The sequence below is a fragment of the Choloepus didactylus genome, chromosome 1, assembly GCF_015220235.1.
Source record: "Choloepus didactylus isolate mChoDid1 chromosome 1, mChoDid1.pri, whole genome shotgun sequence".
NCBI lineage: Eukaryota > Metazoa > Chordata > Mammalia > Pilosa > Megalonychidae > Choloepus > Choloepus didactylus.
This window is the reverse complement of record NC_051307.1, coordinates 80,136,237-80,158,149: the sequence shown is the minus strand read 5'-3', so window position 1 is coordinate 80,158,149 and position 21,913 is coordinate 80,136,237. Positions and strand designations below refer to the sequence as shown.

Below are 21,913 nucleotides of genomic sequence, written 5' to 3'. Positions count from 1 at the left end.
CTTGCCCAAATATACATAGATTGCTAATGATGGGGTCAGACTTTGAACCAGGCAGTCTAGGCCTAAGCTCTGCCCTAAGAAAATAATTCCAAATAAACAAAACCTGTTGTATATAAGATGTTTATCACAGAACTATATTTTACCTTTCTACTGTGGACACTTCAAACATATACAAAAATAGAAAGAACATTATAGTGAACCTCATGAATCCATCATTCAACTTCAACAATTGTCAGCTCATGACAATTCTAGGGGAGTATTATGGCATATCCATATGACATATCCATCCTATCCATTAGACAGAATTTTTTGAGCCAGTAACATGTTTATGGAGAGCTTGTAATAATATGGACTATTTATGATACATAGTAAATTAAAAGGCAGCATACATAATTATAAAAACTGTGTATAATCACAACAATTTCTTTAGGCAATAGATTATAGATCTTGGAAATCTAGAATTTTTTTTTCAGTTTCTCAACTTTCTACTTTCCTCTGTTTTCCAAATTGCATATTATGAACATGTTTTATTTTTAATGATACAAAAAGTAGTATTTCTCTAAGATTCAGAGAAAACATTGTATATTAATGTATAGAAGAAGCTTATTTATCTGACTTTATTACGGAAATAAGGTTAATGCAACAAAATATCCCATATAACTAAAGTTTATTCTCTTAATTATCAAAATTTTCTTATTTTATTAATAGTAAGTTTTGATGTACAGCTTCTGAAATTTATTATGCATGTCCTGCTTTCTTAGAGTATACTTACCATAATTCAAATTTTTCTAAATGACTAAGGGTCATCATCTTGAAAAACAATTATTGTTTCTACTGATGCTAATAGGGATGTGGAAATTTAAAAAATAATGCTATATATTTGAATATTTTAAGGTTTCCAAGCAGTTTCCTGTGGCATTAACCATTTGGTCCTTAGCCTGTAATATTATTTGTCTCTGTGCTTATTTACTTCCAGACTACAATATTTTTAGTTCTTGTGTTTTCTTTTTACAGTTTTTATTTCTCTTCCTTGACTATCAAGTTACTTCTTGTTTTGCAAGCCCCTGGGAGCCTTATTCTTTCTCTGCTTTGGACTGGGAAAACAACCAACCAACTTGTTCAGATTGTGTATGAAGTCCATGCATTAATTCATTCACTTGACACATATTTGTGAGCAGTGTACTGTGTGCTCAGCCCTGGAGAGGATCCACAGATAAGACACAATACTGCCCTCAAAGAAGTTCTAGTCTAGGAGCAGCAGTGAGACATGTGCCTACTTTGCTAGAATCCATAGTAGAAAGTGATACGCTCTATAAAATAGAGATAAAGTATTACTGGAGATTAGAGGAGGGCTAACAGGGCTTTACCAGAAGAGGTAGCACTAGATTTGGGCCTTGAAAGCAAGAAGCATTTGGACATACAAAGATGAAAGGCTTCAGCATCACTGAAACCATGAGCAAATCCCAGTAGTATAAAAGGTAGGGAATCTGCAAAAAAAGTAGTTGAATTTAACTAGAGCATGGAACATGTGAAGGCTGCAATGGGAAATAAAATGGTAAAAGTAGATTAGAACCAGAATGTGAAAGGACTTGATTACCAGGCCAAGGTATTTGGACTTTATTCAGTAGACAATAGGGAGCTATTGAAATCTTTTACTAGGAGAGTAACATAATCAGAGCTGTACCTCAGGAAGATTAATCTGGCAACAGTGAGTAAAATGGATTGGAGTGGGGAGACAACAGAGGACATGCAATCAATACGAGACTATCACAACAGTCCAGATAAAAGGCAGTGAGGACCCTAACTAGGGCAGGGGCAGAGGGAACAAACTGACTTATGGCAGAAGGAGAATCAATCCATTATATTTTGAGATTAAGGCACCAAAGACATCTCTATGATTTTGAGCCTGAGTGGAGCCATAAACTGAAACAGAGGGCAACAGAGCAGGAGCAGGTTTGGGAGGAGAAAGCACAAGCTTAATTTTGAACACACTGAGTGAAGGTGCTGACTGAGTATCCATGAACTGTCCACTGGGCTTTTGAAGAGGTGAGACTGCAAAGCGAAAGAGAGGCCAGGCTTGGAGGTGAAGTTTTTGAATCATTTGACAGAGAGGCAAGAGGTAGAGCTTATCAAAGAAACTTGAGGGATTAATGTGTGGTCTGTTTAATGCCAGTTTAGACTGTTTGCGGGTCTTTTTAACTTTCTTTCTGTTCTTTACCATATTTATAATTCCACAGAAGCGGCTTGCTTTACAAAAGAGGTATGCAAGTAGTTTTGCATATACTTAATGGGGTAATTTTCACATTATCCATAGTCTTTATCTTCACTTAAAATATATTCATGTGTGACCTTCGAGAAGTCACTGTAACTCTCTGGGTCTCAAATACTTCATCCCTTAAAGAAGAGGTTGATTAAGATCCCTGGTTCATTCCATAAAAAGAAATGAAGTTCTGATGCATTCTATAACATGGATGAACCTTGAAGGCATCATGTCGAGTGAAATAAGCCAGACACAAAAAGGCAAATATTGTATGATCTCGCTTTTATGAAATAACTAGAAGAATCAAACTTCATAGAGACAGACGATAGTTACCAGGTTACCTGGGGCCAGGGAGAGGAGAGAAGGGTGAGTCATAGCTTAATGGGGGACGAGTTTCTGTTTAAGGTGATGAAAAAGTAGGGGTAATGGATAACGGTGTTAGTAGAAGAATATTGTGATTGTAATTAACACTACTGAGTTGTACACTTGAAAATAGTTAAAATGGGAAACTTTGAGTTGTATATTTGTTACTATAATAAAATGTTTAAAAATTTAAAAAATAAAAATAGAAAAACAGCAAGGAGGCCAGTGTGACTTAAGAGTGGGGGCGGGGGGAGAAAAAGAAAGATCTCTGGTCCCCGTAACTGGCTACAAGCAGCCAAAACTGACACTGAATTGAATCATAATCACCTGGGAAAGGGAGTGTTGGGGATGAAGGCTCAGGAAGCTGTATTTTTAAAAGATCCACAGGTGATTCTGATATGCAACCCAGGTTGAAAACACCTGGGCTAGAGAACCTTTTTAGGTCCATTCCTGCGCTTACATTCTAAAGCTTTATCAATATTTATTCAAAGTGTACATTTGTCCCCACAACTCACAAATGAGAAAACTTCCAAAATGCACATCTATTGCCAAATTCAGTTCATCTTTAATGATACTCTCCCTTCCCCCTTAAACTAGGAGTAAAAATATATGTTGAAAATTATTTGAAAAGCACTATAATTTAGAAGTCTCCTATTGTAGTATAATATATGTGGGGTGGAGTTGGGGGCAGAGAAGAGGGAAGATAGAAGGGAAGAAATCTAGGGAGGATGAGACATACTTACACACATGGAATGCTCTTTTCTGGTCAAACTTAAGGACTATCCACATACCTAGGATTCAACAATGCCTGTACTCTGCAGCTGATTTGAATGCTCCGGCTGTGCCTGTTGAGTCTTGTGGTCCTTGTCCTGCCTCTGATTACCTGTTGGATTGTATATATAAGCATTTCGGAAGTACCTCTGTGCAGACCCAGCACAGGCCTGGAGTAGAATAAAAGAGCCTATTGAGATTCCACTGGGGGCAGATGAGCACACCCTTTAATGGGCTCATCTTTAACATACCTCTCTGTTTGGTTTGGTTTTAATCATACATTTCCTAATTTAAATTGTACATAGTTCTCATTATTACAGCATTGCCTCAGCTTTCATGGGAAATATATTCTGAAAGCCCCACAAGTGGGGAGAATCTAGAATATGCTTTTCTCGGCCACACAGGAAGGAAGGAGGGGAGAAAGGAGGTAACCGCTCTTTCTTCACTTTCTCTGTTCTTTTTCTCCCTTCTTCCCAGTGAGGAAACAGTTTGCTGAACTTGTTGGGTGGCCTGGATTAACATAGACTGGGGAAACAAGTTGGAATTGGGGAAATCCGAAAGTTTGCCATCTTCTAACCTAATTTTGGCATCCCATTTGCTCAAGTGTTTATTGAGGAGTGACTATAAGTAGGGCATTCTGCTCAGTATTTAAATCAGAAATTAGCAGTCAATTGTGATTTTTTTTTGATTTTCTATGGAATTAAGTGTTTTTTAATTGTTCCTTCTTAGTCTTTAGCCACACGTTTTCCTCCTGTAGCCACTATTGTTCAGACTGCACTTTGACCTTAATAACATCAGCTGCATAAGGGCAAATTTGACCTCAGTCAAAACATTCCCATTAAAGAATTAATTCCCAAGAGCAAAACTAAGTTCCATTATTCCATCTAAACATTGTATCATTTTTTCACAGTTCCACAACTTCAGCTATTTCCATTACTGTAAAATATGTCATACATAGTTGTAGTGATTTTAATTGCACACTGGCTACCACCAATATTCTAGATATCAGTGCAGAGTAGAACTAATGACGATGATGCTTTGGTTTTATATAGCCCTTTACAGTATTTTCAAAGAATTATATTTGGTACCCTCCCATTCCTGTAGATAAGTCATTCTCTCATCCTCATTTGTATCACCACCTATCACACTTCCTCCACCCTTGGCCCCCACAGTTATCCATTACCCTTCCCCACCCCCTCCAGTAGATAACATATGAAGAGAGATATTCTTGAGTAGGGGCCCTCAGACACATCCTCTTTGCCTACTCTCCTCCAATGCACAAAGCTTTATTTACATTTGTAGAAGAGAAAAACATGTGGAATCAGCCAAGCAACTCTCTGTATCTCCCACTCTCTACAAATTCCCTTTCTCTCTCCCTTCCCTCATCCTAACCCCCACACAAATAACCTTCTCTTTTGAAGCAGCTCTGCACACCTGATGTCTCTATGCTTTAATGCAACACAAAGCCCCTGTGTATCAGACACTGAGGGCCTCAGCCATGCCGGATCCACCTCCTTAGTTCCCACTCCAATTCCTGAGTCTTCGCTCCATCTTCTATTTTGCGATCCTAATACTGCTCTTTAAATTCATCTCTTTGGATTTGGTTCTCATGCTCTTGGAGACAGTTTAGTAAAATAGGTAAAGCATTCACTTTTACATTAGTCAGACACCGCTTACTAGGCATGTGACCTTGAGCAACTTATTTATCATCTGTAAGCTGGCTTTCTCATATGTAAAATACGGGTATTGTGAGGATTAAATATGGCATATAAATAAGATCAGGAGCATTTTGTAAAGAGTTTCAATATATATAGTTACTATTATTATCACTTAGCATCTCAGCTTCCCCCAACAACTTTGATTTGGATTCCCTCTACTTGTTCTACCTTGGAGGACCTAATTCTTGAGTCAGGTGTGCTGGTCAAGATTAGTTTCCAATCTGATCTTTTCAGCTACCTTTTTTATATCAAGTGGATAATGACAGTGATCATATTTTCTGAACACAACTTAGGACATAGTTTTATAAATACAAAGTGTATTTATGGGGATAATAAAAGGCAAGATTTGAAACAAGCTCTGTTCCAGGAAATCAGATCCTTATGGCTTCTGTACCTATTCTTAGATAGAATTTTATACTCTGGACCAAGATGAATTTCAGGGTCACAGGGTAATGCCAAACATAATTGAGAATATAATCTCTCTGATAACACATTGTGTTAAGAAAGCAAGGTTGATTACACTGGGAAAAGTTGTCTTCATTTCAGGGAGATTTTTTTTCCCATCATAGAAGAGAGAACAGAGGCCTTGGAGTCAGATCTGGGTTTACATCCACTGAAGTAAAGACTCTATCTAGCTTAATTGCCTTGGTCAAATTATTTAATTTATCTGGACCTCAGTTTCCTAATCAGTAACAGATAAATAATACCTATCTTGCAGACACATTTTGAGGATTAGAAATGATATATAAAAGGTTGGCATAATGTTTGGTCTAAATAATACAAAAACCTATATAACTACTATAGAACATGGAAACAAACATTTTCCACTTTTACATTTTTAACTACAGTTTGTCAAGTAAGTATATCCAGATAGACATACTGGATATAAATGAAGTGTTTTTGCAACATTGGTTTCTAAAGAGCACATTTTCAAAGTATATGAATGTCTTCTGTTACTACGTAAGGTAAATATAGGTTTATCTGATGCTGTGTCATAAGAAAAGCCATAAGAAATTATCACCTAACATTTTATGGAGAAATACAGAGGCACTTAGTGAAACTTCACTAAAAAGAGACTCCATATTTCAATATATTAAATGCCTATTTTCCAAGTAGAAATATTGCTTTTATGTAAATAAATCCTGATCATTTTAGATAAGCTGAGAAATTGTGTGCTGAGTGTTTTTTGTTTCTTATTTCTAATGAATCAGTAATTTGGACCTTCATTCCATATGCCTCTTTAATTTATGGTGAATAAAGTAAAACTGATTTTTCAAAAATTAATGTACAATCTCAAGCCACTGAGTTTCCAAATTATGATATTTCCAATGGCAAATGAAATAACATGCTGTCCATGTAGTTAGTGATTTGAGGCAATTTGAACATCATGATAAGAGAGGGGGGAATTACAAGCAGTGTTATAATTAAAGGTCTGTTGATTCTTCAGCTTAAATGCCATTGTTGAAAGATTTTTCACTCAGATGTCAAAGTCTGTGGCCAGCCAAAACTTGGCATGCTAGAACTCAGCCCAGGGAAACATTGTGTTCTACAGATTTAAAAACCAAAATCTGTTAAGAACAGAAATGTTGGGCTTGGGCTGATTTCTCATGAATCAGAACCAGAACATAGCCAAACACCACCTCCTCTTTATGAAAGGAAGTAGTGCAGGTGGATGTTAATGGGAAATGTTTATTCAGATGGAAAATGAAGGGAAATTATCATTAGATACCATCATACAGTGTTCTGCATTAAAGTTTTATATCATTAAAACATGTTTCTTTGAGAAGTTCAAAACATTTTAGAAGTCTCTTATAGTTGATCCTTCGTGGGCAATAAAGTGGGAAGCAGTATTTACCCATATTCCTAGATTTTCACATTGAGGTTCAGTTTCTCCACAACACATCCCTTGTTACTGCGAAAACTTGATACAAACCTTTTTTTGCTTAAATCACTTCCTAGAATATATTACCAAGTACCGTGTTTCTTTTCTTTAATTTGAAGGTTACAAATCAGTGACCCATGAGCTGTGTTGAGCCCATAGAATTTTTTTTTGACCCATAGAATATTTTGAAATATTTTAATCCAACACTTAAGGATTGAGAGATTTCACATAAAAATCCAGATTTTTCCAGCATCTCTTGAAAAACTGGATATCTGGCAACATTAGACCTGCATTCCCTCATGGCACCAATATCTGGAACCAACTAGCAGCTGCTTCCTTCAGACAAGCCATGTCATCTCATTTGACAAAGTTCCCATCGCTTCCTATTTTGTACCACAGCCACTTCACTCATTCTCTTTACCATTTTGGCTCCAAGAGACATGTGAGTTTTCTTCCCTTGCTTGTAGTAGTTGTTATTAATTTTTCAAGCTTCCAAAAAATGAAAGCATGGAAAAACCTATGCACAATATTACTCAATGAAGCATTATTGAAAATGGCATATTTTGGAATGGAATGCAACTGAAATGTCCAATAATAGGGGATTGGTTGAATATATGTTGATACATCCATGGAATGGAATAGCATAGAGGCTTAGGAAAAAAATATGCCTTCAAAGAATGCAGGTTACAAAACAATGTCTATAAGCAAGATTCCTATTTTGTAGGAGAAAAACATTTATACATTTAGAAAAAAGGCTAAAGTAATTTCTCAAGGCAGTGAGATTACAGAACATTTTAATTTTATTTATTTCTTCAGTGGGTGTGCCTTCACTTTTTATCAGAGATATATATGTAAATAAATTATTAAATAAGCCCTAGTGGTAGCTTTTTTAGGTTCCCATTACATGTCTTCCTCACTCCATTTTGACCCAAGAGTTGAAACATATCCTGAAGCTATTTTTCAATTCTTTATCTAAAGCTGATTATCCTTCTTGCCTTTAATTTAAAAAACATCAAGAATAAGATTTCCTTAGCTGTTTTAAATCTACTTGAAGAAGTATTCTTGCTTGCCCGCATACTAGAGTGCCACCATAGCAAAACATGAAGACCAGATCCTGTGTTGGGTTTGAATTGGTTTGTTCTTTGAAAGCACTTTTTGCTCACGTGAAAAATCATTCAAAACTTCTAAAAAAAAATGTTGGAACAGAAAAATTACAAATAAGTATACACCAACACAATACCAACACAAAAACACATTGAGCTAGAACTGAAATTTGTCTCACAAAAGCATCAACTTTGTGCCAACCATAGGAAGCAAAGCATACAGGTAAAAGCCATGTAAGCCTTTATGTATATCCTTCTTATCCCAGCACTTAGCACAATGCCTGGCAGAGAGGAAAGCCTCAAAAATATTTTTTGAATGAAATATGAATGAATTCACATTCCCTCCAAGGAATAATTGACCCAACCATCAAAAAGCCAGTTATTTTTAAAATAAAGATCAAACAATAAAGTTTGAGCTTTAGTGACTATTCTTAAAACTTCCAGGTATAGTTAGGGTGCATCCAAGTTGATAAAGACATATTTTTCCCAGAAAAATTAATGTTTATGTGTATGGTTGTGTGCATGCATGCATTTAGGGAAAAAGTAGAAAGCGATAAGAGGTGGTCCTTTCAGAGATGTGTTTGGTGGTGAAGATTTCAGCTCTTAAATGTATCTTTTCCACTCAACAGGGCTGGCTTTGCTGTTTCATATTTGACTGTTTGGACCATTTTCTGTGGACCATTCTTCACCTTTGGGCTCCATGTCATCTGTTTTCATGGTTCTCCTATTCATCTGAATGATCTTTCTTGTCCCATCATCACTTCTTCCTCTACCTGCCCACAAAGTATACGTTTGCCTTTTTGGTTTTCCTCCCCTCATTGCATTCTTAAAATCTGTGGGCAGTTTCATGGAACCCACCCAGCTGCAACTGCACATTTGGATCACGTCCCTGAAGATATGAGTATCTAGTCCTGGCTGGAAGACTGGTACTGCAGACATGGGTTTCCAGCTACCAGCTAGACATTTTTACCTGGATGTTCCACTCACAGCATCTCAAAATCCTGTTGCTAACATCTGAGAATTGTAAAGCTAATCAAGTTGACTCCAAAAACATTTTGTGCTTTCCTGTCTCCTTGCCGTTATTCATGATGTACCACTTGCCTAAAGCCTCTCTCTCCAATTTCTTACTGTTGGAATTTTTGCCATATTCTAAAGTCCATCTCAAACACTGCTTTCTTCAGATAACTTTTCACAGTCTCCTCCACCAAGTGATATTTTTCAAGCCACTGAACCCTACAGAATTTTGTTAGTAACTTTTGTGGTAGTCGCATTATTTTGTATTGTGTTTTAGTTAAATGATGTTTATTTTCTCCCCTATTCTAAATACTCACGTTATGGCTTCTTACTTATCAATGTGACTGTTTTCTAGAGCTTAGTTCCTAGCAGAGCTGCTTTGCTCATTAGATATACATTGAGTTAAATTGGGTTTATTTATTGATGGTTTTGCATGTGCTATAACTTGAGAGACGCAGAAAGTCCACCTGCCCAAAGTGTCTCTTCCACTTTCCAGGCCCTAATAGTTTGCACTGGGGACTTTCTCTTCAATAGATGGGGATTTTCCACTAAACTGAGTCTTCTTTCCCTAGCAAGTAAATGATTGACTGGTTAATATGTGAGATCTGCCATCTTCTAAAAGGTAGAATAGTAGGAAGGAGCTTGGGCTCTGCCACTTAATAACTGTGTGCCTCACTTTTCTCATCAGTAAAATTGAGCAATAATAATAATTTCCACCCTATAGAGATGTTATCAATTCTTAATAGGTCTAAAGTACTTAGAGTAGTGCCTGGCACATTGCAAGTGCTAATAGCACATACACACACACACACTTGCACACACATAATTGTTGTAATTCTTATTTTATGCCATGAATGTGATGCAAATCTCAGACTCCTGGATAACAAGAGACATTAAATGTCTGGTAATGGAAGTAAAAGAAAAGAGAAAAGGCTTTGTCAGACAAACCTGAGTTTGGTGCATAGCTCTGTCACCCCTTAACTGTGTACCTTGAAGAAGTTATTTACCCTCTCAGGGCCTCACCTTCTTCTTCTGCAAAACAGGGAACACCTATCTTTTACATTTTTTGTTTGTTTGTTTTTGATCAGCTGTTCTTCCTAATTATTCTAAGATTGCACCTCATTCTTTTGGTGATGCCTATCCTTTTTCACATTTGTTTTTGTGACAATTTAGATTCAAGACTTTTTGTTCTGAACCAAACTTAGAAGAAATGTGTGGCCCTGTTTCAGAAAAATGGTAGCAATGCCAGCTAATAATTTCAAATTATTAATAATTTAATGCAGTAGTGAAATGTTAAAATATGTCCAATTAATATGCACCAAGGCTAATAGAGAACAAATACTTAACAAACTGTGGCTAAATCCTTAATCTAGAACAAATTTATCAGTCAGACCAGGTTTTGTTTTGTTTTGTTTTTTAATGAAATCATCTTCAGCTGATGGAAATAATTAACTATATGAATCCACAGGTTTTACAGTTGGTCATTTTTTAAAGTACAAGAATTTAGATTTTTACTGAAAACAATTCAGTAAAAATCTAAATTCTTGTACTTTAAAAAGAATAGTCTTATTTGAAGTATATAATGTAGTCTTATTTAAACGGTGGGAGGGGAGAAAAACAAAAGAGAAAAGCAGTCTTCAATATATATACAAAGTCCTGGACATTTGGATCTGAATAAAAAAGAATTCTGTCATGTACCTTCTCACATTGAGGCCTGTTCTTGTAGTTCTGTGATGTAGCATTTAATGCTCTAGGGGACCTGAAGCAAGTGTTACAAATGCAACCAAAAGCCTCATGAAAATGAGCCTCTTAGTGTATGAGCTGGTCTGCAATGGCCTCAGGAAATCCCCCCAGCCATTCACATCCTTTTTATCCACTACATTCGCTGACTCAAAGGGAAACCTCACTTCACCTCCTTGACCAGAATTGAGCAGACATTGATTTGGTTACCCAGTGCTTTATTTATTCATTTATTAGTCTTCATCATTTGTATTCCACTATAACAAAAGAATATATCTTTTCTTTGCATTAATTTAAGTTTAAGGATGTACAAACGTGTTTGTGGGAGAGTGAATATTTATGTTTATGTAATTTCGTGGGTAGCTCGCTTTAATTTAAAATATTTTCAGTCACAGCTGTAGTAGAGCAAGCCTCACCATCCCCATCACTGTCACCATCATTGTGCAGAATGACTCTACATGACACATTAGCTGCATTCCTAAAAGTGTTGCCCATGAAGTGAGCCTTTTAAAAGAGAATCATTTTCTCCCATCCCCTGCTATTATTAGTCAGGTTAAATGTCACCTGGGAAGAATTAGTGGCCCAAGGTATAATTTGAAAAAAAATTAAGAATCACAACTTTCACCTCAGTGACTATGACGCATTTGTCTATGGGCACTTTATGTGCATTAATTGCATGAAGAACAACCAATAAGAAGTGAATCCAATTAAACAACAGATATTTTGAAAGCAAATGCTATGTATAAATGACTGTACTGGAAGCAGTGGGAAATTCAGAGAAGTGTAAGTCAGGACTTGTCCTCAGGGAGCATAGAATCAAGGTAGGAATATACAGCAGATATAGAAAAATAGGAATACTCAGTCATTGCTGGTGGCAATATAAAATGGTGCAGAGCTGTGGAAGACAGTTGGCAGTTCCTCAGAAACTTAAGTATAGCCATTACCATATGACCTGCAATCCCACTACTAGGTATATACCCAAAATAACTGAAAGCAAGGACTCGAATATTTGCACACTGATGTTTGTGGTGGCATCATTCGCTATTGCCAAAAGATGGAAACAACTCAAATGTACGTCAACTGATGAATGGATAAACAAAATGTGGTATATACATGCACATTTTAGAATGGAATATTATTCAGCTATAAAAAAGAATGAAGTTGTGTTACGTATGACAACATGGATGAGCCTTAAAGACATCATTTTAGTGAAATAAGCCAGATACAAAAGGAAAACATTGTATGATCTCACTGATATGAAATAATTAGAATAAGCAAACTCTTAGAGTCAGAATCTATTATATAGGTTACCGGAGATGGGGTGGGGATCAGGAATAGGGATTAAGGCTTAAAATGCACAGGGTTCCTATTTGGAACAATGGAAAATGTTTTGGTAATGGGGTGGTGGTGATGGTAGCACAACATTGCAAACATAATTAACAGCACTTAAATATATATCTGAATGTGGTTAAAAGGGGAGATGTCAGGTTGTATAAATGGTAATAGAATAAATTTTTTTTAAGTCTATGGAACTGCGCTACACAAACAGTGAACCCCAAGTTAAACCAGGGACTACAGTTAATAGTACAATTATAAAAATATGCTTTCATCAGTTGTAACAAATGTACTGCACCAATGAAAAGGTGTTAATCATTGGGTGGTATATGGAAATCCTGTATTTTATGCATGATTGCTCTGTAAACCCACAACTTCTCTAATTAAAAAAAAAGTAATTTTTTAAAACAAAACAAAACCAAAAAGAATATACAGCAGGAAAGGTGGACTTGTATACAACAATTAAATATTTAAATAATAGTTCAAGATATTCAGATATGTTCTTTGCACAATTACATTAATATTTATATTGAAATGTATCACATTTTATGTCCCTTCCATTTACAGTACTCATTCACTGGTTACTATATATTCTTAAAACTACCTGAATACCAACAATGTACAAGCTCTTCAGCAGAACACAATTCTTGCATTTGTTTAAACAAAGTTTGGACAATTTGAGCTACAATAATTTGCATCGTGACAGACTGCACATTCCTTTCCTTTTAAATATTGAACACCCAGTAGTTCTGCCACAAATTTTCCTTCAGGAATGCTTGTTGAACTAATGGACATTTCTAAGAAGATATTTGGTATTATGCAACCAAAGAATGGCCTTTGAAGATATTTTCATCCCCTCAATATTTGAATGCCATGCTTTCTTCAATTTAATAAAACTAAATTTGTTCTTACTTACAGAACACGTTCAAAGTAGAGTTAACCAGACTGGAGCCATAACAAATTTTGCAAGAATGTTTCTTTCACGTATAACTGATCATGATCAACCCACAGATCATATAGAGGCTAAAAGGAAATAACCTCTTTAGTTATCGCCATAGTTATATCCTGACAAACAGATTAATGTAAGTACATGAAGGAACCATGGATATATGTAGTATTGAAATGTCTAATATTATGCTAGCTGTCTTACCCAATGCATATACATGCCTTTACTCTCCTGCTGAAGAGTAAATCATAGTAACATCAATAATGCCAAGCAAAAGGAATCTGTAGTTTACAAAGCATTTTGTAGATATCACCCCTTTTGATCCTTAAAAAAACTTGTGAGATTGATGAGGCACATATTATCCACATTTTACATATGAAAAATCTATGAGGTTTGAAAGGACAGATGACTTGCTTTAGGACACAGAACTCTGAAAAGTACAGCTGCTTCCCTTGATGCACACATTGTAAGTGGCTCAGAGGAAGCAGCAACCCAAATAGGATCTTTGCCACACCACAAATGTCCTGCAAAGTACAGAGGAGTTGCCAAAATGTGATCTGTGGACTTTAATCTTCAGAAGATGGAAGAGCCCTCGGGCCAGAAGGCAGACCTGCTAAGATTTCATGCAAGGAGGAAAAGAGATGATTAGCTATCTTTTATGAGGTGTTTTTCCCACTTATCCAGAAACCTTGGTAAATACTGTGACTTTTCATTACTCGGGGATTGGATGAAAATCCTGATGATTTTCCATTATTGAATCTGGTTGTGTCAGAGTTTTCTTTCAGCCTCCTAAGAACTTAGGCTCAAATATCTAAAAAGATCTCAATCCTGATCTGGACAACCCTTCTCACCAGTCAGGATTTATATCTTTCCATTTAAAAAACTGGAAACATAATCAGTTGTCATTGAACTGGCTTCCTGGAGTTTCTTACTTATTTAAGAATATGGTATGAAAATGAAAGAGATCATGGACCACTTTTCTAAAACTCAGTATCTCTGGGAATTGATATGGAAGTGTGGTTCTATACCCTGTAAGTCACAGACTTTCATTGGCAATATAGAATCCAAAGCTGTCATCAGATTCTGCCACCTGCCAAATAGAAAGAGTTTCAAATCAAGAAATTCAGCACTTGGTTTAGGAAACAATTAATGTCAATGGGTTTTCCATTCAATATCACATCCTTTAAAAGTCTACAGATTTCTAGCCTTCATTTTGGCTTGGAGAATTAGACCTGACATCTTGAGCTTCTTGAACGGTTTTACCAGTTATTCCTTGGAGCATCAGTTAATATAAAATATCAGGGTATCACCAACACCTTGGTTCCAGGATATTTTGCAATCCAAATTGATATTTCTTCCATAATCATAATTCTGTAGTTGTTACATCTTCATATTCATGATCATATTAAGCTCCATATTAGCCTTTCGCATAGACAGGGAAATTGTTTAATTATTATTATTATTTTGCATAGACAGGGGAATTATTTATTTTATTATTATTATTCTCATTTCACAGATGAGGAGACAAATAATCTAGAACATGATATGAGGTCACAAAGCTGGCAAGCGACAAAGCTCCGTGTTTTTCAGTAGCCTTGTTGTGCCACACGGCTTTGCCCAATGACAGTGGTTCTCAACAGGGCATTAGAATCACCTAAAGGGCCTGTTAAAATACAGGCAATCAGACATCCACTCTGGAGTATCTTGTTCAGTAGGTCTGGGATAAGGCCTGAATGTTTGCATTTCTAAGAACCTTCTAGGTAATGCTGATAATGCTGGCCCAAGGACCACTCTTTTTAGAAGCACTGCACTATAGATTGCATGCAGTAACTGAATGGTAATAACACCTGACAGTCTTTTTGCATGGTATTGCCTCATACTGCTTCTGCATCTCCATTTCTTTTATTTCAATAGAAAATAGTAGAACAAATGTGGGGTAAAGGATTAGCAAGAGAGCACCTCAGTGTTCTGAATCAGTTCAGATCATCTGGCCCTCAAGAATTGAACAGTGAAACCTTTCATCTTGCCTCTAATGAGAACATACTGTTGTAGAATATCTTGAAAATATGATTGCCAGCCCACCAATGAAGAGCTTTTATAAGACTGGGCATGGGCAAATGTGATTAGAAGGATCTGCAGGCAACTGATTCATTAACCAACAATCTTTAGGTAGGTTACTTCATGTAAACATAGAAAGAAGTTCTTAGTGGCAAGAGGGAGAGAGCCATCCTTGACCTATCCTAGTCAGTATTTTTAATACTAGTCAATATTTTTACTGTGGACAGATAAGAAGTTCTTGTATCATAAACTCAGTTGAACTATAAGGTAATATATCTTCTAAAATAGCTAACAAATATTTCAGGTGTGTTGAGAGATAATGTCTAGATCAAAGTAGCTGATGCTCCCTGCATTAGTTTCCTACTGCCGCTGTAACAAATTACCGAAACCTTGATGACTTAAAACAACACAAATATATTCTCTTACAGTTCTGAAGGCCTAAATCGGTTTCACTGACCAAATGTCAAAGTGTCAGCAGGTCTGGTCACTTCTGGAAGCTTTAGGGAAGAATCTCTTTCCTTGTCTTTTCTAGCTGCTGGCGAGTGCTTGCACTCCTTGGCTCATGACCCCTTCCTTAAGTCACTCCAACCTCTTGCTTCCATCCTCATATCTCCTACTTCCTCCTTTGACCTTGCCTCCCTCTGAAAGAGACTCTTGTGATTACTTTTCGGGCCCCACCTGGATAATCCAGAATAATCTCTCTATCTCAGAATCCTTAACTAATCCTTGTGATCTGCAAGTATCCTTTGCCATTAAGATAATAGTCTTAGATACTAAGGATTATGATGTGGGTATCTTTTAGGAGGGGAGGGAGGCATTATTCAGTTTAGCACAGTCCCTTTGTGCTATATTTATTAGCTCACATTAAGACTATGACACCCCTTTCTCAGCACTGGGATTTAAAAGTTCATTAATAAGATTTGTCACAAAGGTGGGTGACCAAGACTATGAAGGCAAGAGTGTACAAGCCATCTTGTTAAGTGTGGTGAGGAAAGCATGAGACCAGGAGACAGATGATCTGGGTTCCAATACTAGTTTTGCTTCTACCAAATTGTGTGACCTGAAGTTCATCAGATAGAATGTCTCTGTGACTCAGTTCTTCTCTGTCAACTGAGAAAATCAGAGAATCTCCTAAATACCTCCTAACTCTGAGATTTTGTGCTTCTTTAAAACCTATCAGACTATTCCTACATGACATTTAAATTCAAAACCAAGAGCTTACCTAATACATCTAACATTCAGTATAAATCACGCCCACTTTTCTTTTGAATTTAGAATGTTTTTTCCAAGGACTTCTTTCTGTAAAAGTAGTGTTGACTCTGTGAAAATCACCAATACAAGTGCTCTTCACTAGCTATTCATTAGTATTCTAACTCAATGATATTACTTTAGTCCAAACTTCAAATCATTGGTCTTAGGATAATAGTATACCCCTTTTACATATTGGAAACTTGAGGCACAGAGAGAATAAATTACAGTTGTATATGAAGAACTAAAGAATTAACAATTGTTGCCTCTGGCTTTTCTGCAGTATCGTTCATGATCATGGGCAGGTGTAATAACAGACTGATATTAAATATGCCAAGCAGAGTGTAAAGACCTTGTCCGCAAAAAGCTCAGTCTCAAAGCATGAGTGACAAACTAAGAGACAGTCATTCAGTGACTCTTTATTACTACAGTGGTCAAAGAGGTAAGAAAGGGCTGGGTTTTTATTTTTTATTTTATATTTTCTTGGCTTGTTCTCATGTAAGTGCCTGGAACATGGGCATCGAGTCTCAAAAGGAAATAGGACTAATTTGACACAAATCTCTGTACAGCATTAGGGTTCTTCTCAGCTTTAAATGATGATTTACAGGAGACCACAAAAAATAATTTGGAGGAAGTGTCTAGGAAGGATGGCTTTGAGAGCTGAACCAAAAAAGGTGGTTGAAAATAAATCAAATTATAGAATCCATTGAATTATGGCATTTGTTACTATGTGCAGAGTGTGCATGGAATTTTTAACTAAAAGCTGAGGAAGCAAAGGTCTAGAAACTCTCAAGCATAGTAAATAAATTAACCCATTATTCTCTTATTTTCCACACTCCCTATATTTGGTGACTTGTTCATTCAAATGTACCCCAAAAAGGACTAATAAACCATGTTCTGCTATGGGTGCATCCAAGTATTTGTCCACAGGATTAAAATGTGACCTCTGGGAGAATTTATTTGGTATCATGGAGACATAGTCAATATTTCAGAAGCTGAGAATTCTTTTGGAAAATAAGAGAGGTTATGTCTGTTTATGACTGTCAAACTTTCCTAAGCTTATTAAATTGGGACCCCTTGTCCCTTTTTCCTATAATTCGAAGTTTACTCTAGTAATATTTGGAGAAGAAAAAAAACCTGCCAAATAAGTCAGGATTAATAACTGTTCTGAAGCCCACAAACTTAATATACTATACCATTTAGGACCTGCCTCACTTTCTATTTTAAAAGACCAGAGTTTTCATTGCTGTTTTGTCATGCTGAGAACTACATAGTGTAAGGAAATCAGCTTATAATGAGCAGGTCATCAGTTCTTGAAATATCTGCCCATGAGGAAAAAAAAGATTGGAATCTTGTCACCAAGGAAATGGTTTAAAAATCTGTTTATTTCAGTGCCAAACAAAAATCTTAGCTTCAACTAGTTATCTTTATTTTGCAATGACTTTAATTATTCTGCCCATTCATTTGTTATTACATGGCTATTATACACTAATCATTTAGGGAAAAAATCCTAAATGATTATGCAAACCTTAAATATAACTATATGTTTGTGCATGTTCATATGCTTTTTTAAAGAGCACATTTGTGACAGGAAGTGAAGGATGGCATAGTCAGGGAAAAATTAAAGAGACACGATGTAATTATCCAAACTGGAATTAAGACAATTAACAATCCGTGTGCTAACACTACCCTCAAAGTGCTGAAAATGCCCTCAGATATTTAAAAGCCCTGGATGGTCATGGCCACACTCTTTTTACCATGCATTTCCAACACCGCACAGGGCCATGGCTCACCTTGGCTTCTGAGAAAAGGCTGCCAACTGAAGCAAGCTACAGAAAAGATACAGATTGTATAATCCAAGTATAAGGTTTTCCCAAGAGACGGTGCAAAGGTTCTTACCAGTTTTTTAAATGAAATAAAAATACTGGTGATTAATTCATTTGCTCATTCATTCAACACACATTTACTGAATACTTACCATGCCAGGAGAGCATAGTGGTTGAGGATGCTTTAGAGTCAGATTGCCTGGAGTACTTCTTGGCTCCACACTTACTAGCTGTGTGATTTTGAGCAAGTTGCTTAACCTTTCTATACCTCAATTTCTTTATCTATGAAATGAAGCTATTGCTAGTACCTAATTCGTGGGTTGTTATGATGCGAAAGTCCAAAAACAAAAGCAAAGTACTTAGGAGAAGGTTTAGCACATATTGAATGTTCAGTAAAAAGTTGGGTCATTATTATTATTATTATGTGCTAGGAGATATACCAAAGTCTAGGAACAAATAGATAAAACAACCCTAAGATGACCTAATATCCTTGAAATTTAGACTCTAGAAATTTAGAGTTCTAAACTTTATTTATAATCTCTACTGCCAACCATTTCTAATAGAAGTCTATATATTAGATCCTTGCTTGGCTGTATGTATTCATGTCTTGAATCTGCATGCTTTGTATGTAATACACTCAGCACATCCAGAATATATAGTTTTGTTAATTTTATACACTCATTTTATGCCTTCCACAATAATAACTACCACATAATGACCAACTGTGAACTTTATATGTGTTAGCTCGTTCATCTTCAAAGTATCCTTATGGGATCAATATTATCACCTATCAACTTTTACAGATAGGAAAACTGAAGCTCTGAGAGTCTCTGTGATTTATCAGTGTTATAACTCCAAAGCTCATGCTCTTTTTCACCGAGTTCACTAGCACATTTGCTAAGCACTTCAATACTCTGCTCTGGGTTCTTGCTTCTCATGAATACATTGGCAGGAAGATCTACCAATATCAAAATCACTGATTTTTGCCCCCACTAAATTGACTGTGTTTTAAGCATCTCACAGCAGCCACTGTTAGAGAGGATGGTGTGCAAATACACCAAATTACTCTGGCTATGACTTCTCTCAGATTACTTGCCTTTTGAGTGAGCTCCCAGGTGCCTGACATTTCTTTCAGCTTTCTTCTTTCACCCCAAGTAGCAACATCATTGCTGAAGCATGACTGCGAGATACTTTTTGCTTTTATATACACCATAGTTCTTGTTTTAGGACAAGAGAGTTAATCTCTCCAATCTCCAGTAACATCTGATGACACTGTCCTCTTCATAAGCACCTTTTCCCCCTTAAAAGAATTGTACCCTCAATGAGCTGTTGTCAAGAGAGAGATCCTTATTGAACATGATCATATGCATTCCAAAAAACATACCATCGAGTTTGTTGGCAGATAATACAGTTTCCCCTTTCTATTTTAGTAGGTCACTTTCAGTCAAAATATATGCGAAAATTTGTCCATAGCTAATCTTTCAGTAGAAAAATCTCATGAGTGATTTAAAACTACATCGTTAGGTAAAAGTCGCAATTTCTTTACCCACAGTGTGCCTATATCTTAGAAATGAGCTGTATGAGAAAACTACATCTTCTTACATGGTGATATATAGCAGACGATGTTCATAGAGTAAATTGTAAACTCTGGGTGAGGTCTTTGTAGATCGATCCACTAGCTTTTGCTTGCTTGGAATGTGGCACAAGCTATACCTTACTGAGACAGAGCCTCCACAATGCTATCTTGTTCTGCTTTTCTCTGAGAATGAATTAAGGACTTAAATCCCTACCCCTAGCTTTCAAATAGACAATATATATGTATTTCCACTTGGCTATTTAGACATTTTAAAAATTTGGAGGTTTGAGCACTAACTGTGTAGATGGAAGAATCTTGTTTTCCTGGAGACATGGGTAGTTTTCATACCTGTTGGGCCAGAATCTTCAAAGAAAACTGGAGGTTGGCTGATATGATGGAAAGAGCATTGGACTGGTGGGCTTCTGGAGCCCTGGGTTCCAGTGTTGATATCACTATTGCCTTTGTGATTTATTACTCTTTGTCTCTGGGCCTCAGTTTCCTTGTCTGCTAAATAGAGGGTTGGAGAGATTGATCTCCAAGGCTTTTTTCCAGTACTGGCATTCTCTAGGTCTGCAAATCGCCTTCAGTGTCTGCCATAGTCTGCCTTGCCAGCTCTGTTTGTCACAAAGATTAATCCATTTTAACTGTACCTTGGAGTGTACCCGGGAGAGGAGGATGGATGGATTGTTTTACGCCTATTATTGCATCAGAACTTTTGCCTTTTTAGACGAGATCATGCTGTGCCTAAATTCTGTCTGCCTGTCTGCCCACTGAATTGTCTGTTCTGATCTCTTGCCACGGTGCCTCTTTTTCCAGCATCCATCTCCCTCTAAGATCTAGATTCGGCATCCGACTGTACCTGTCTTGTCTCTGCAGCATCTGTCTGCTACACTCCTAGACCATCGTTAATAAACTTTCACATATTACATGCAGACCGCTAATATGTTGGCACCTGCACATAAATATCTGCAGTTCATAAAACTAGGGGAGAAAACTCCATTTTTTAAAAGAAGACCTCTATCCAGTGCCATTTGTATTTGTACTTTTTGTTTAGTTGTAAGTTTTAATAGTTCCCCCTTTGAGGATTTGTCAGTACGAGCAGTATTGCTTATCAGAACACACCAACAGTCTTTTTGTAATATTCGCTTTTCCCCTTTGGTTCAGCCGAGCCTGCTGACAGATCATTCAAATTCAATTGTTTTATGTCTAAGCCGAACAGCTAATTAAAGTAGGGATGATTAACCTGACTGGCAGTGTCGCTCTCCCTCTCGCGCTCTCTCTCCCTCTCCCTTTCTCTCTCTCCCTCCCTCCTGTTCCAATCAGTCTTTTTCTCACACTCTCCCCCCCCCACTCTCAGTCTCTCTCTCTCCCTCCCTCAGTCGCTCTCTCTCTCTCTCTCTCTCTCTCTCTCTCTCTCTCCTGTCTCTCTCTCTCCTCTCTCTCTCTCTCTCCTCTCTCTCTCTCTCTCTCTCTCTCTCTCTCTCTCTCTCCCTCTCTCTCTCTCTCTCTCTGTCTCTTGCTCTACTGTTTTTTTTCCTCTCTCTCTCCTAAACGTGGTCTGCTTGCTGATGGCAGAATGGCACTCGGAGATTTGTGCATTGTGTCTGGTTTCCTACGGGCAGGCTGACCCAGTGCCTCCAGGGACTTATCAATAGACCACTCAGAAGAGACACAGACAGGAGAGAGGAGGAGGGGTGGGGGGAGAGAGAGAGAGAATCAATATCAAGAATAGAAGGAGCTCCGAAGCCATTTTTTTTTTTAAAGAAGTATCGGGACTTGGGAGAGGGTGACAAAGAAGGTTTTTCAAAGAGGCAGTGGAGGAGGTTCTAATAAATTTGGAAGGAAACAGTTCCCTGTCTTGGGAAAAGGAGAACTCCTGACTGATTAGCATTCATACCAGGTATGAGATGTTCGCTACCCCTTATCACCGTGTCGCAACTGAGATGGAAAAGCCTTTTTTTTTTCAATTCCAGGAGACTGAGGGAGCATGTATTTTGGTGTGTTTGTTGTTGGGGGGTAAGGGGACTGCGTGAAAAACTGTGGGCATTTGTGTGATGGGAGCAGAAAGAATGG

General features: G+C 37.1%; 1 protein-coding gene across 17 annotated transcripts in view; it reads left to right on the top strand.

Moving 5' to 3' along the window:
* The window catches only part of ZBTB20 (zinc finger and BTB domain containing 20), a 911,487-nt gene that overhangs the window by 755,814 nt on the left and 133,760 nt on the right, over positions 1–21,913 (top strand). Inside the window, exon 1 of one of the 17 annotated variants that reach the window (XM_037835846.1) lies at positions 21,467–21,740. The exons of 15 other annotated variants lie outside the window; for them this stretch is intronic. The gene's annotated coding sequence lies outside the window, so the exon portion shown is untranslated. Of the gene's footprint in view, positions 1–21,466; positions 21,741–21,913 lie in introns of those variants that run through there. One more of the 17 variants, XM_037835884.1, reaches the window with a different exon arrangement.